Here is an 11,895-nt window from a genome sequence, read left to right as displayed (position 1 = left end):
TGAATGCCCAAAATGGGATAGAGGAATGCCATGGGACATCATTGTGCTATCAGAACTGACCTAAAGAGGCAACTAGGTGGCTCAGTGGATAAAGAGGCAGGCTTAGAGATAAGAGGTCCTGAGTTCAAATGTGGTCTCAGATACTTCTTAAATGTGTGACCCTGGGAAAGTCACTTGACCCCCATTGCCTAGCCCTTACCGTTCTGCCTTGGAACTGATGCTCAATACTGATTCTAAGAGACTTCTGGGTAAACATGGTGGCAGTCTAGATGCAAGTCTCTTCCTCTCCTCAGCACCCACTGACATACACCACCTCAAAAGACCAAAAAAACCAAATTCATAAGAACGAAGAGACCCTACAGTAGGACACAGCATTGAAGGTATGTGGGATTTGGGCATTTCCACACTATAAGGGGGTGAAAAAGCTCCCACCAAAATTGAGAGCTGATCTCCCCTTCCCCACCCCCACCTATGGAGCCAGAGTCAGAGCTAGTGGGCTCCAGAATCAGTGAGCAAGGGGCACTTCTAGAGTGTGTAAGGGGCACCTCTAGGTCCTTGAGAACTGACTAAGACCACGAAAGACCTACCCATGAGAGCAACTAGACCTGAAACTCCAGCAGACTGAAGAGTGCAGACTGTGGGCGTTTGAGGGAAGATAACACTGAGAAGGCCAGCAAACAGCAGAAGTTGTGGAGATTTGAAAGCTTCCCTCAGGCAAAATCCTTGCTCCTTAACTCCATACACAGAAAGTCTGCCCATCTCACTCAAATTTCTGACTAAAACTGGAAGGAAAAACCTCCACAGTGATGGTAAATTGTGCTCAGGAGCAACAAACTCCCTCCAAGAAAAACAAAAAGAAGCCATTGACTCTGGAAAATTTTTATGGAGGAAAAACCCAGGCTACAGAGGAAATACAGGAGGAAATTCAAATAAACCCAAAACACTCCAAAAAAATGGAAATTGTCCACAAACTCTTGAAGAATTTAAATTGGAGCTTATCAAAAAGATGGAAGTCTTCTGGCAAGAAAAGTGGGAAATAGTTCAAAAAGAAAATGACAATTTAAAGGACAAGAACTCCCAATTGGAGAAACAGCTAGAAGCCATGAAAAGCAGGATTGTAAGGATAATTTTAGGGTTGTGACCTAATCTAAATTAATTTGGTCACCAGAGAAAATCCCAAATAAAATACCCAAGTCAGTTTGGAAATTTATGGTGATTTTAATTAATATAGAGGGAAAGAATTAAGGAGAAAAGAGAGAAAGAGGGTGTAGGATTTCTCCCTCCTGGCCTGTGCCAGGGGAAGTTCAAAGACCTCCACCACAAGGTTTCTGGAGAATATTAGAGGCTTCTAGAGGATTTTCTAAGAGGATAGTGTTTGGAAGGTAAAGGAGAAAAGAATCAGCCTAAACTCCGAGAGAGCTCAGTGAAGATGCCTCACTTGAACTAGGCTACTAAGCTTCTCCCAGCATAGTATCAAGGAAAACTCACTGCCAAACCCGGACAATAGCTGCCACCATGCCAAGATGCCGAAATGCTCAGCAAGCTGCTGCCAGAGCCACCTCTCCGAGGAAAGAGACCCGAGAGAGAAAGTGATGTGAAATATATAGACAGTTTTTACATCACTTTCCTGTGTCTCACATGTACCAATGGTAGCTTAAGCTTGACTTAGGACAGCCCAGGACAGCCCTGTCAGTTTTTTCTGATTTGTCATTTGCTAGTCCATGTCTATCATAGGCCATTCTCCTAAATGCTTAATCCTTAAGTATGGGTATAGACATTCCTGTTTTGTTAGACTAAGTAGGATGGAGTAATCTAAAGTTCACAATCCTCCCTGATGATGATTGGGAGACTAGTCTTCCCAATTGATCACTAAACATAATCATCCTGCACCTCCAAATATTCTAATTGCAGATGCATACATAATTTTAACTTATAAGGGGAAATTACAATAGTTAGATAGAAGAAGGAAATAGAAGAAAGACAGACAGCAAAACCAATGTTTGCTGGGCACATTGACAAAAACCAATTAGGGGGCAGTCCACTTTTGGCATCAGAGTATACATTCAAATAAATGTTCAATAAAACTTCAGTTCAATCAACCACACCCAAAGTTCATTCTGGATCTTCTTGATGTAGTATAGGTTTTCTGGCATCTTTCTGCAACAGTTCATTCTCTGGATTTGGGAGTTAGCTAGCTACTTTCTTTGAAGATCTATTCTCGAACAAAATTTCAGAATCTTGGATTTTTATTAAAATACCCCCCCCCCAAAGTGGGTGTTAAGAAACATCCAGTGCAGCTCAGGATGCATGGTTGAGTTATAGGGGTGTATGAGTCAATTATCAAAAGAAGAGAAAAACAAAACCCAAAAACATAAAGAAGAGAGAAAAAATGGAAGACAGTTAAACTTTTGGAGAAGGGGAAAAAAAATTCAAAATAAGCCCTTATTTGAGTTTAATAAATTTCTAACAGGCCCTTGTATTAGGGTCCAATTAAAGTAATTTCTAATCCCACAAGTCTGTAGGACAGAATGCAGTAATATTTCACTTACCCATTTGCAGCCAAAACTACAGGAAATTGTCATACTATTAGAAAGAAAAAGAACTAGAATTTTGTTTTGATAGGGAAGTGTCATTCCCTGGTCTGATTTTTTTTTTGTCATTCTCAGGGATATGGGTAGCCTGGATGATAGTCAAACTTTGGTACTTGTCTGAGTATTTCACAAAGAGTATAGATATAAGGAAGCCCTACGACTTAATATACATCAAGCATCACAACCTTGAGTCTCACACTAGGTTCAAGTCCTTTTGTATTGGCTTAGAAGTGCATGAATCTGTGCTCCTTGTTTTTATGCTATTTCCTAGAATCAGACACAAACATTAATCACATTCCCATAACATTGTATCAATAAATAGCCGGTTCCCACAGTTTAAAGTTTTTGGGTATGCATTAATATTATAGTAATAAATACATTATAATATATTATGTGTTATAATGTATTAATATATTAAACTTATATTATAAATTATATAATTATAATATATTATATTTTAATTTTATATAAAAATAATATTAATTGTATGTACCTTTAGTGCAAGAAATGAGAAAAAAGGGGAAAAAATCAAATATGATAATCAAAATAAAAGGAAAGCAATAATAAAAACAAGAGGGGAAAATCAGTAATTCAATGTGTTCCTAAAAACAGTATCCACTTGTCTATGAATTATTATCTCCAATGCATGTGATAGGATACAGTTAATCAGTCTCAACAGAAGATGCTTTCTTTACATGTGAGCAATGAATCCAAGAGTCCTTCTTCCAATCTTTATAGATGTTGGAGTAGTTAACAATATTTGGAATGGTCCTTCCCAGGAAGGCTGAATTGCTCCAGTACTCTGGAAATTCTTAATATACAATTTGTCTCCTGGGTTCAGTTCATGAAGTGAAAACTCTAGTGGTCCAGCTTGTACTTCAGCTCTGGATTCATGGAGTTCACACAGTCTGTGCTGTAATTCCTGTATATAGGAAACAATAGTAGTATCTTCCCCTAATAGTGATGTATATGCAAGGGAGAAAGGTTTAGGCTGTATAGGTGGATATCCAAAAAGCATCTCAAATGGTGAGATGTGTAGGTCTCCTCTAGGCCTGCTTCTAAGATAAAATAGGACCAGAGGGAGAATTTTGGGCCATTTTAAATGTGTCTCAGTGCATAATTTTCCAATCATAGTTTTAAGTACTCTGTTCATTCTTTCAAAAGCTCTTGGCCTGAGCTCTGGGGATGATATGGTCCATGAATTTGGGAGTTATCCCCAAGCAAGAATATATCTGATTTAGGACAGAATCAGTAAAATGACTTCCTCTATCTGAATCAATACATGCTGGCAGGTCAAAGTGAGGAATAAAGTGAGGTAGAGTAGGCTGTACACACTTGAGAGGCTATAGTAGTAATACCAGAAACTATCCATACTCTCTTAACAGAGTCCATGATGCCCTGGGTACCAAAGTGATTATTCTTATGAATAGATTGGCAAATTTGGTGATAGAAACTTCTAGGGAGCAGGGGTTTTCCTTCAGATGACACCCATACTCCATTAATCTGTTTTGCTTTGAATTTTTGCTTCCATTTTTCCACTTCCTTTTTATTATAGGAAAGTGATAAATTTAAGTCATCAGTGGTTGTTAATACTAAAATAAATTCATTCAGGCCCTTCTATGGCTGATAGCTTTGCAGAGGTATCTGCTCGATCATTTCCCCCTACAGACAAGGTCAGTGCCACCTGTATGGGCAGAGCAATGAACTACAGCTAGGGCTTCAGGCAGTTTGAGAGCAGAAAGAACTTCATTAATAATTTCTGCATTAGCTATAGATTTTCCAGCTGAGGTTAAAAATCCTCTCTGGAGCCATAACATCCCAACTGAATGACAAATGCCAAAAGCATATCTAGAATCCATATAAATTGTTGTCTTTTTATCCTTGGCAATTATACAGGCATGTTTCAGAGCTATGAGTTCTGCACCTTGACTGCTAATATTAGAGGGCAGTGAAGCTGACCACTCAGTGGCAAATTCTATGACTACAGCAGCTCCAGGGTAGCTTATGCCATCCCTCATAAAAGAGGAACCATCGGTAAGTAAGACCAGATCTGGATTGTCTAAGGGAGTGTCCAAGAGATCATCTCGAGGCTTTTCTGCCATGGACACTAGTGCTGCACAACTATTTAATGGTTCTCCTGAAGTTGGTAAATCCGGAAGCAAGGTGGCAGGGTTAAGAATTGTACAGCATTTCAAGGTGATGTTTTTGCTATTTAATAAGGTTATTTCATACCTTGTAATTAACTGATGAGAAAATGCCTGTGTTCTATATCTTAGCAACAATCCTTCTACCTCATGTGGGCACATAATTGTTAATGGGCATCCCAATACTAGATCAACAGTTTTTGTCACTGGTAAGGCTATAGCAGCTACTCCTCTAAGACATGGTGGTGCTCCTGATGCTACTGGGTTCAGTTGGGCAGAATAATAAGCAATTGGGTGCGAAGAAGGCTGCAACATCTAAGTTAAAACACCTGAAGCTACCCCTCTTCGCTCATGTACATACAAAGTAAATGGTTTGTTGTAATCTGGGATGCCTGGGGGGGGGGAACCAGACAAGATAGCTTGTTTTAGATCTGATAGAGCTGACAGGTGTTCTGGCTCTAATTTGAGGGGTTCAGGGACCGAATCCTTTGTTAGTGCTATAAGGAGTTTAGTAATTTCCCCATAGCAAGGAATCCATTGTCTATAAAACCCTGTTGCTCCTAAAATTGCTCTCAACTGTTTCTCAGTGGTAGGAGCACTTAAATTTTGAATATTTTCAATACGTTTGGGAGAAATATAGTGGGCAACTACAGTCAGGATGAACCCCAAATATTCTACTTTAGGGAGGCACCACTGAACCTTATCCTTCAAGATCTTATGCCCTCTTTTGTGCAGTTCCAAAAGAAGGTGTTTACTATCTTCCTGACATGTTTCTGCATCTGTTGAACCAAGAGTAGATCATCTATGTATTTGATTAATTTACTGCTTTTGAATGTTATATTATCTGTGTCTTGGCTCAAAATTTGTGCAAATAAACTCAGGCTTTCCATGAACGCTTGTGGCAAACGACTTCATTTATATTGTGAGCCCTTCCAGGGGAAAGCAAAGATATGCCTGGAGTTCTCATGTATGGGTTTGGAAAAAAAGGCTGAGCACAAGTCCACTACTGTAAAGTATGTAGCTGTGTTAGGAATAGAAGAAATAATCATATGTATGTTGGAAACTACAGAGTGTCTTTTTATAACATGATTGTTCATAGCCCTCAAATCCTGTACGAATCTATAGAGGTGCTTGCCATCGGGCCTTAATTTTGTTTTTTTAACAGGCAGGATAGGCGAATTGTGTTCAGATTTATAAGAGATTATTTTTACCTCGTCAATTAATGGGTTTATTACTGGGATAATATCCTCAACTGCTTCTTTTGAGAAGGGATACTGAGGAATGGAAGGAGGTGGGCTAGATTTAGGTTTTATCTGCACAGGAACAGATGGCTTAAGTAAGCCTACATTGGAAGAAGATGTGGCCCAAAGAGACTCCGATATATCTACAGGTATTACAAAGGTGGGATGCTCTTTCTCCTCCTGACTCTCTGAGAGAAGTACAGGGAGTGATTTCATTTATTTATTTATTTATTTATTGCTAATTAAAGGATGGTTTTATTTTGAGATCATATCATAATACTGGGAGTTAGGGAATTTGGTGCTCACTGAAATTTTTCATGATGACCTGGCACAACTGGTCTATTAAAATATAATACAAAAATCAATTTGAATATAAGAGAGTAATTAATAGCTTGATTGATTATAAATGTTATTAACAAAGAGTAAGAATAATATAACATAATAAACAAATTAATGTTTTTGTGACATTCATAGATTATCAGACAAATAAGTACATTATTATTTACTGGACAGTATCACAGGTCATATATAAACTGTATCACAAAGGGCTAAAATTTATTACAAAGTGCAGTCACAACTCAGCACAGTAGAACTCACACTCGCTGTTTTCCTCTGTTCTTCTCTCCCCCCAATTCCAAATGAGCTGCATGCCCCAATGCACAAGGCTAGAGGAGGTCACAAGAGATTGCAGAGACCTGTAATAGAACGGAAATAACTCAGCTGCTTTGTTGCCGTATTCTCTTTTAATCAGCATGTTCAAAAATCTTTAATTAGCACTCTGAACACAAAAGGAAAGCATTTCTAATTTTCCAAGAGAGAAAAGGGGTGGAGTACCCAAGTATGTACACAATGTTCCGTTCTATCAGAATCACAACATGGAATTTTTCAAATTATCCGCCCAGAAGGCTGGAAAACATTAAAAAAAAAAGAAAAGAAAAGGGGAAAAAATTTACACAGGTATCACCTTCTATTAACAGACTGAAATTTTTAAAAATCAACTTGTTTACTGATGGCTCCAACTACAATTGTGTGTCTACAAACAAATAAGTTCCTTAAACTTGTTTTTTTCATCTACAACAAAATGGAAACAAATTGTGTGTAATGTTTGACATAGAAAGACAAGGCATTGTCGTTACTAATTAAAACTAGTCAATAGCAGAAAATATGCTGTGCTGAAAAAAAGTATAAATTATTAACAAATGATTTCCATATGGATACTTGAAACCACAATTTCACCAAATTCTGAAAGGGATTTCAACTAAAATATTGAGATCCAAATAAGTCTCCCTTAGCATATATCATAAAAAAGGGAAGAGAGAGAAGAATTGTTTAAAAATGAAAACATGATTTATTTAGCTCTCTCACCAAAACAAGCAGTAGTACATCACATTTAATAGTTTATAAACAACTAGGCAAGGTATAGTGGAGATATCACCATTTTAATGAATAAAAGGAACTGATTCTAACAAGTCAAGGGAATTGTTCAAGGTCACAAAGTCAGTGGTGGGAGCTTGGGGAGAGAAAAATTCAAACTCAAGTCCTTTTATTAATATATGTTATGCTTGCCATTCTTAAAATGATTTTTATTTATTTTTATTTTTAAAAGAATGAATGGATCCGCACTTTATTAAAAAGGAATTCCTTTAACTCCTAAAATATAAGCAGCACTGGTAATAATCTCTAAAACTTTAAGCAATTTTGCTATTTTTTCTCCTAGTTTCTACCTTAACAATTCTCATTGTACTTCAGGGTTATTTTTGTCATGGTTTTTATTTTTATTTGGTATTATTCTCATCATGTGAAGTACCTAGAAATTTTTCTTTCTCCCTCTTAAAAAATAATATTTATTGATGTCAAAAAAATGGATGGAGGATAAAAACCTATTTTTAAATTATAAAAATTAAGTATGTTGTACACAGATCAATTAATAGGAGTACAACCTATCTACTAATCTAATATTGTAGCAATGTATCAAAACTCTATGCAACAAAATATTAGAATGGAATATTCTCTCAAAAAATGTAGCCAAAGTATATGAAGAAGAAATAAGCCTATATCATTAGAAAAAGCAAGCATTTCTCAGGAGAGTGGCTAAGTTTGGATCATTTCACTATCATCATCTTCATCAGGAATAGAGACTATACACTACAGTGAAATGAGCAACTGCTTCGCCACCTAGAAAATGAGGGCAGTTGGATTTAATAGTTTGCCTTTCCAGCTCCAAAATTCTGTGATTCTCCAAGTGACCAACTTGGAATTTTGAGAGCAGGAAGGGACTGCAAAAATCATCTCATTCAATTAGTTTCTCTTTTTATAGATGAGAAAACTAAGGTACAGAGACCAACTCATCAAAGTCAAATAGCTCATTAGTGATAAAGTTGGGGCTAACACTGTTTTCAGCCCAATGTTTTTCCCATTATGTAAAGTAGCACTTTCATCTCAGATAAGATGCGTAGGGACAAAAATTAAAATTGATCACTTGGGGGAAGCTGGGTGGCTCAGTAGATTGAAAACCAGCCTAGAGGGAGGAAGTCCTGTGTTCAAATATGGCCGTGGACACTTCCCAGCTGTGTGACCCCAGGCAAATCACCTAACGCCCACTGCCTAGCCCTTAATGCTCTTCAGCCTTGGAACCAATATATAGTATTAATTCTAAGAGGGAAGGCAAGTGTTTAAAAAAAAAAGAAAGAAATTGATCATCAAAAAATGGTGTGAGATGGGGGCAGTTGGGTAGCTCAGTGGACTGAAAGCTAGACCTAGAGACAGGAGGTCCTGGGTTCAAATATGACCCCAGACATTTCCCATCTGTGTGACCCTGGGCCAGTAACTTAACCTCCATTGCTTAGCCCTTACCACTCCTCTGCCTTGGAACCAATACACAGTATTGACTCCAAGATGGAAGGTGAGGGTTTAAAAAAAATGGTCTAAGATGTATATGGTAAGATTCATATACTTCTTTTACTTCATCATTCTTTCTGTACAGCTATGAACTGGGCTTTTGTCCAGGTAAAAAGAGACAAACCTTCTACATACAAGTGGTGGATGCATTTAATAAATGGTTTCATTTACAGAAAAACTTCTCTTTACCAATTAAGTACTATGTGATGCAATTAACATCTGTTTAAAAGCTGTAAAAATATGCTTACACTAGAGATGGTCAAAGGCATATTGAAGTCTTTGCCACCTTGAAGCTGAAACCCCCAAGGAGCTGGGCCAACCAAGGATACATTGTAGTTGCTCATGGCTCCTGTGGTTCAAAGTCCAATTGCAGGTAATAAAAGCACCTGGACTGCAGGAGCAGTGTGATCTCAAGCTCGGGTCAGCGCTGACAAGTGACTGACCACAGGGAGTGATTTTAAAGATTCCTCAGGTACTTCCAATGACAAGGAACCATCTGGTGAGCAAGTTATTGTGGCTCTGAGTGTGCATAGAAGGTCCCTCCCCAGCAAATTTAAAGGGGAGTCAGGCATCAAAAGGAAGGAATGTTGTACCTCTAGGGGTCCTACAGACACCATCTAGGGGGAAGTCTTTTAACTCTTTGGGGTATTCTTGATACTCCCATTACATTCTCTGAGTCAATAGAATAGCAATGTAAATCAGATGTGCTCTTTAATCCAGATCCAGAAGCTCCAGTGTCCAAAAGACAATCATAATAGGTGTTACCCACCTTTAAGATAACATGGGGCTTATCACTATGGGGGAGCAGTGAATAGGGACAACAGGTAGTAGTACATCAGGGCCCAGAAAATCAAAGAGGATACTCTGATTCCTGTGCCCCAGCCCCCCCCCCCCAAGACACCTTCATAGTATTTGGGTAGTGTGAGATTTAAAATAGTAAAGCCCATAAACTGTAGTGAGTTAAAATGGTGGAAGATATAAATTGTGATAGATATAAGAGAGGGTGAGTAAATTTGACCGCAGAAAATATGTTTCACTACAGTGTCTTGGTTTTTAAATCAAATATAAGGTGGTCGCCAGGGAAATATTCCCAATTATTCAAATACCCAAGTCAACTGGGTTTTATAGAGATTTTAATTAATACAAATGTGGAATTAAAGAAAAGAGAGAAAGAGAGGAAAAGGAAATAAGTATGAAGGGCCTTAAGCCAACATGGCCTAGACCTGAGTCTTAAGAGAGAGAGATCAGTCAGTCAGTCTTTTAATACTCACCACAAGGTCTGCCTAAGCAAGGATTCTAGTGACACCAGGCCAGCTCCATCTCAGCTGACTTCACCAGAGAGCCTTCCAGCCAGAGACTGTTCCAAAGGGCCTCTCTCCAGACCTCCAGAGGGACAGAGTCTCCTTAGAGGAGCTCCAGCGAGACCTCCTTAGAGATTGTCCTCCAAGAGCTTCCCTTCTCCAGAGCCTCTCTCAAGAGATTCTTCCCAAGCGATCCTCATCAGAGATCCTCCAAAAGGATTTCTCCAAAAGGATATCTCCTCAAGAGATTCTGCTTTTTCTTATATAGGGGTTTTTCTCCCATGTCACCTCCCCTAAGTCCCTACATCTATCAATCACTGTAGACGCTTTCCAAAGGACTGCCCATCTAAATTCCTGCTAAGTCAACTAATCTCCTCAGTAAGTCTGAACCAGAAAAAATGCTGCTGTGTCGACCAATCTCCTCAGTAAGTCTGAAGGAGAGAAAACACAGCTGAGTCAACTAATCTCATCAAGAGAAAACTTGCCCGACCCTTTTAGGTACCTAGCATCCCATTGTATCAATTCTAAAAACAGGCCTGGCTCAAAGAACTCCTTGCCCCACCATAAGCATGGATCCAAGTACTTTCTTTGTTTAGCAAGGAGTTTTCTGCCCTAAAGCATTCTTAAGTACGGGTGGAATAGAGGTCCTCCCATAGCAAGGATTTTTCTCCCCTAAAGCAGTCCCAAGTAGGGATGGGATAGAGATCCTCCCATAGCAAGGAGTTTTCACATTCAAGTAGAGTTCTCACTATCTGGTATGGAATTACTTCAAGTAGAGAATTGGAGGATTCCTCAATGTGGAGTAAAATTTTTAACATTCATAAGTCTGTGAAATTTTAAGGTTTATAGTAGTTCCTTGGGCACCCCCCTGAAGGGCACCCCCTTGAGGGGCATTAGTACCCTGAGTATTTTTTGGACTAGTACCATTTAAGTTATATTGTTTTGGAGTCATTTGGTTTGAGTTATCATTTTCCCAATATCTATTTCTATAGTTATCATTCTAAAGTTGTGATTTCCATTATCATTATTATAATTGTTTCTATAATTATCATTTCTGGAGTTGTTATTAAACTACATATTCCTTCTGATTGCCTTGAATAAAGTTCTACACTCTATCATTCTGTGGTACTTCTTCTCACAGAATTGGCAGGTAATGGATTGATAATTAGATTCCTGGAGAGGGGCAAGTGCCATTGGTTGAGTATCATGCCATCTTTCCAGTTTAGCAATCTTATCTGTTAAATATGTCAATATTTAACATTTTCTCCATGAGATCATTATTCTCTTCCTCCTTTTCTTTGTTTCCCTTTGAAACATATAGAGCCATTTTTCACAATTCTTCAAGGTCCATCTCCAGCCATCTTGGGCAATATGTTCTAAAATAATCCCTGATCACTGCAAGAGTTATTGACAAAATGCCTTCTTATTTGTTTTATGCAATTTTCTTTAGAAAGGTCAAAATCCAGGTATCGACTCCCAAACTCAATTATTCTGTCCATGAATCTTGAGGGTGTCTCTTCCTCATTTTGCTTAATTCTTTCAAATTCTTATTTGAATTTTGAAATTACACTTATCTGTACTGTCTGCACACTCTCTCCTGGCTGTTAAGATGGCCTCCCTACAATGGTATAGTTGTAAATAATCCTCACAGTAGTTATAGTCCCATCGAGATCCTGAGTTGGCCAGTGTACTGCATTACACCCCCAGGTTTTATTGACAT

This window comes from Monodelphis domestica, chromosome 1, assembly GCF_027887165.1.
Source record: "Monodelphis domestica isolate mMonDom1 chromosome 1, mMonDom1.pri, whole genome shotgun sequence".
NCBI lineage: Eukaryota > Metazoa > Chordata > Mammalia > Didelphimorphia > Didelphidae > Monodelphis > Monodelphis domestica.
Note: the sequence above shows the minus strand (reverse complement) of the source record.